Source organism: Nicotiana tabacum, chromosome 8 (genome assembly GCF_000715075.1).
Source record: "Nicotiana tabacum cultivar K326 chromosome 8, ASM71507v2, whole genome shotgun sequence".
Lineage (NCBI taxonomy): Eukaryota > Viridiplantae > Streptophyta > Magnoliopsida > Solanales > Solanaceae > Nicotiana > Nicotiana tabacum.
In genome coordinates this window covers 181,178,792-181,184,236 of record NC_134087.1, presented here as the reverse complement: position 1 = coordinate 181,184,236, position 5,445 = coordinate 181,178,792, and the positions used below count along the sequence as shown (strand labels likewise).

The window sequence follows — 5,445 nt, the reverse complement described above, 5'->3', positions numbered from 1 at the left end:
TCGAAATGAGATTATTTATTTACTTTCTCAGAGTCGCCACTTGGAATAGTTTATTTATGGTGTCCCAAGTCACCATTTTATTTTAAATCCCAAATCAAGGAAATTTGACTTACTTTTGAAAGTCTGCGAAACCAGAATATCTAGGTAAGGAATTCTGTTAACTCGGGAGAAGGTGTTAGGCATTCCCGGGTTCCGTGGTTCTAACACGGTCGCTTAACTATTATTAATTGGCCTAATTATCTGACTTATTACATGTTTTAAACCTATGGTGCTTTTTTTAACTTTATTACCGCTTTTATTTATTCAAACGCTTTTTAGGATTTATGAAATTTATTTGAATGAGTCACGATGTCGTGCACTCGTTGTTTTTGTGCATATTGCGAATCGGGTCACATGAAATGCACCCGCAATTTACAACATGTTTATTTTATTAAAATTCGAAGTTGTTATGATCGAGTTACATGAAATGCACCTCCGAATTTGGCAATTAGGTATCATGACTATGCCATGGGAACCGTACCCATAGTCACGACAGTTCATTATTAATCGCGCTTAAAGCAAACTATGATACTTAGAAATATTTATTTAAATCCAAAAGAATCAAACTTTGCACTGAGATGGATGAGAACTTTGTTTCTAGCACATCTAGTTTTGTCACGACCCTAACCCCGAACCCACGTGTGATGACGCCTCTCGTGAAGACAAGGCCAGCCAGTTCAACCCTATTCTCCCCTTTAAAACAATTAATCAACACAATTATAATCTAAACATGGTTTACATAATACTGAATAGCGGAAACATAGATAACAATGCGTTAATCCAGCCCGACATGGCCCTAACCGGGGTGTCATAAGTCACGAGCATCTACTAGGGTATTAATACAACTGAAGGTCTGAAGTTTACAAATACAATCTAATGAAATGAAGAGAGAAAAAAGCAATGTTGCGAACGCCGACAGCTACCTTGCTAAACTCTAATGACTCTGCCTCCGATCAGCCAAAACATACCTGAACCTGCACACAAGGTACAGGGAGTAATGTGAGTACTCCAACCTAGTAAGTAATAAGAGTAAATAAAGACTGAGCAGTATAAAATAATGAATCCACATCTATGATAAACTCAACAAGCACAACGAGTTTCCAAATCAGAATACGAGTCGATCGTCTCATTTAAATACAGCCTTTTGGTAAAAATCATTTGAAAATGCTTTCTGACACTTTCAGTAGGGGTTCAATACTGTTTATAATAAAAGAGATGAAAACCATAATCGACCTCTTGGGCAAAACATAGTTCGTAAAACAGCCCCTCGGGCAAAACAATAATCACAAACACCTCATAACTTGAAAATTTTAGTGGAAATAACTGATGTCAAATCACTGATTAAATTCTGAACATCTCATAAACCTTGGCTTAAATGAAAAATGTTTTTAGAACATTTGTTCAACACTTCGACAGAGCCTCAATATAAAGATGAGTGAAAACAGTCAATAAATCAACATATTCGATAGAAACTCATTCTTAAAAGGAGTGAAAAATCAATAAGTTCATAAACAGGCCCATCAGGCAAGTATCACTCATGTGCATGTATATATATATCTATTGCCACTCGGGCTAGCCTCTCAGTCACTCGTGACTCACTCTTACCAATCAACGCTCACACTCAGCACTCACGCTCAATAGGTACCATGTGGTAACCGCTGCGGCGCACAACCCGATCTATATATCGCTGCGGCGTGCAACCCGATCCATATATCTCGTCGACGGTGCTCACTATGGGTATGCAGACTCCGGAGGAGCTCCTACAGCCCAAGCGCTATATCGCTGCAGCATGCAGCCCGATCCAACATATCGCTGCAGCGTGCAGCCCGATCCATATAAGTATCGCTGTGGCGTGCAACCTGATCCATATATATATATATATATATATATATATATATATATATATATATATATATATATATATATATATATATATATATATATATATATATATTGCTGCAGCGTGCAACCCGATCCATAGATATATAATCCTCACAACTAGGCCCTCGACCTCTCTCAGTCATTAACCTCACAATCAGACTCTCGGTCTATCTCAGTCATCAACCTCATGATCACTCGGACCATCAGTAACACAGGGAACTCAGCCCAAATAGTTTTCATATTTTTAAGAAATAAAGTGATAAACCAGATTTAAACAACAAACAGGTAAAGTATGACTGAAGATATGCTTTCAAAACAAATAGAGTGAAGAAAATAGTGAAAGTGCCCCTAAGGGTCTCAGCAGGTCGGCACAAGGCCCCAAACATGGCATACAACCCAAAAATATAATAACATCAAACTATTAACTATCAATTACACATTAAAATAATCATTCGGAATGGACTAAGTCACAATCCCCAGCGGTGCTCTACCACACGCTCGTCATCTAGCATGTAAGTCACCTCAACATAGCAGAACGATGTGTAATCCGGGGTTTCAAACCCTCAGAATAGCATTTACAATCATTACTTACCTCGAACCGGCTAAATCTCTAGCTCGTGACGCCTTTGCCCCTCAAATCGGCCTTCACGCGCGTCAAATCTATCCAAAATCAGAACAAATACGTCACAATATGCCAAGGGAACAAAGCCCAAGCGAAAACAATCGAAAAATACCAAAAATCCCGAAATTAGCAAAACCCGAGCCCCGGGCCCACTTCTCGAAACTTAGAAATTTTTACATTAACGGGTTCCTTATCTCCCCACAAGTTCAACCATACCAATTTTACCAAAATCCAACATCAACTCAACCCTCAAATCTTCAAATTAAACCAAGAGGGTTTTCAAGATTTTACCAACTAAAATCACCAATTAAATGTTAAAAACAACGATGGATTCGAGTAATCTAACCAAAATTGAGTTAAGAACACTTACTCTGATGTTTTCCTTGAAAATCTTTTGAACAATCGCCTCAGCCGAGCTCCCCCAACTCTATTTTTGTCAAAAATGGCCAAAAACTCCGTTTTATAACATTTTTCGATTCGGGTGCCACAAGTGGTGCTGGGCACTGCCTGTGGTGCTGGTTCCAGTAGCCAAAATAAATCCCGCGCCATGGATGGCGCCCCGCGCTACCCTGAGCGCTGGCGATGGGAAATTATTTTTCCCCTATACGAAAATGGACATAACTCTCTCATACGATGTCTGAATTGGACGATTCTTTTTGCTATGGCTCCGAAATTTCGATACGGATCTAATGATTCAATAAAAAACTGAATTTGGAGCTCATTTTCAGAATATAATACCACTTATTCTTGAAGAACGACATCAAAACATTCTTGAAATGCCCAAGTTAAACTCCAATAACCATCCAAACTCCACCCGAGGCCCTCAGGACCTCAACCAAATATATCAACAAGTCCTAAAATATCATGCGGACTTACTCAGAGTTTCAAATCATGCCAAGCAACGTCAAAACTACAATTCACACCTCAATTCGGACTTATGAGTTTCAAACTTTTCCTTTTATAAAGCGCATGCCGAAACGTATAAAATAAATCCGGAATGACTTCAAATTTTGCACTGACATAATGGAGCTACTGCAACTTCAAGAATTTCATTCCGACCTCTATATTAAAATCTTACCTATCAACCGGAAAATGCCGAAATCTCCATTTCGCCAATTCAAGCCTAAACCTTCCACATACCTCCAAAATGTATTCCGATCACGCTCCTAAGTCTCAAATCACCTAACGGAGCTAACCAAATCATAAAAAATCCAATCTGAGATCATATACAAACAAGTCAAATCTTGGTCAAACCTTTCAAAATTCGAGCTTCAACTGAGAATTGGTTTTTTCCAAATTCGTTCCGATTACCCTGAAAACCAAAACCGATGATTTACATAAGTCATAATACATCACACGGGGCAAGTCATACCCGAGAACTGGCGATCAAAGTGCAAAATCTCAAAACGACCGGTCTGGTCGTTATAAGTTTCCAATTTGAAAATAATTTTTAAAGTGAGTACAACATGTGACCTTAGGAAAGAAATTGGTATGTTCCATAATCCTTTTGACTGTGAATTAAATCTAATACAATGACACTCGGTATTCAACTAACAGAAGACAATTTTAGCTAATTAATTGAATATCAAAAAGCTAAAAAGAAAATCCTTCAATCATAACAATGTCACTCATCAAATAATCCTAAAAAATATGTGAAGCCAATACGTAAAGAATATCAAAATTATGGAATTGATTGTAAAAATACGTGTTTGAATACTAGAATGATACTGACCTTCTGATTTTTTATTAAGGGAAAATATACATATTAGGCAAAAGAGAAGCCAACCAGAATTCCATACCCAATACATTCAAAACCGGATGGCTAATGCCAAATATATTTCATTTGCAGTTTTTGCCTTGTAAAGAAATTTCTCACTCAATACCAAATGGCAAATAAATGCAGATTCAGCAGCTTCTCATTACACATAAGACTAACAATAATCAGGAATCGAGCAGATCTTCAAACGTAGACCGGAACTCATTTGTTTAATCATTTACCAAGAAAAATGATACAAAAAAGTTTCAAACTAACCTGGTTGCTCAAGGAAAAACTTGAATAAACCAATTAAAGTAGAAGCAAATTCGAGTGGGAGCTCAACAAATCCAGAAACAGCAAAATCGGCAGAATTGAACCAACGATTTGAACCAGAAAAATTGACACCAAATGCTAGCGAAATGCATTTTTCCGTTCGCTGAACGTGTGTGTTTTCATATGGGTATTCAAAAAAATGTTTTGCTTGGTTCCCTTTGTTGTTCTTCGACAGAAATGGAGTTATGGGGGAGGCCAAAGGGTGTGCAACAGCTGAAGGTTTTTCCTCTCAAAGGAGATGGGGATTTTTCTTTTTGGTGAAGAGAAATCCGATTTTTCTCTTGGGAGTGGTCTAGGCGTCTTCTAGCTTTTTTGAGCGAGAGAGAGGCGCTGTTGTTGGTCCTTCAGAGAGAAGGGGAGTTCACCGTAGAAGCAGTACCACACCTGCGGAAAGATAACTGCAGATGCGGAATTTGGTCATTTCTTTAGAAACCGAAGAAGCGGTAATAATACCGCAGAAGCGGTACCGCATCTGCGGATTGAGAGTCGCATATGCTGAAGCTGGCCCTTTAATGAAAAGTCGCAGATGCGACCTTGGCTCTGCTGAAGCGGGAACGCAGATGCGGTCCCAGGGCCGCAGATGTGGAAATCGCTGGCCAGAACATATAAATAGTTGTCTTCGCGAATTTGAGCTATTCTTTCACCATTTTCATCCGGGTTTGAAGCTTTTGAGAGAGATTTTTGAGGAAAACAAAGGGGAATCACTTGGAGGTAACATCCTTGACTTCATAATTCATTTTTATGTGATTAAATACTTAATTAGTGGTGAAATATTTTTGGGAAGAATGAGTATTTAAGGCTCGAGTTTAAGATA

At 38.5% G+C, this 5,445-nt stretch overlaps 1 long non-coding RNA gene across 1 annotated transcript; it reads right to left on the bottom strand.

Moving 5' to 3' along the window:
- Window positions 1–761: 761 nt before the first annotated feature.
- On the bottom strand, window positions 762–5,112 carry LOC142162883 (uncharacterized). Its single transcript, XR_012694371.1, has 4 exons — window positions 4,575–5,112; window positions 2,913–3,854; window positions 2,513–2,580; window positions 762–1,013 (listed from the first exon to the last, which is right to left on the bottom strand). It is a non-coding gene; the product is annotated as an uncharacterized LOC142162883 (long non-coding RNA).
- Window positions 5,113–5,445: the final 333 nt, after the last annotated feature.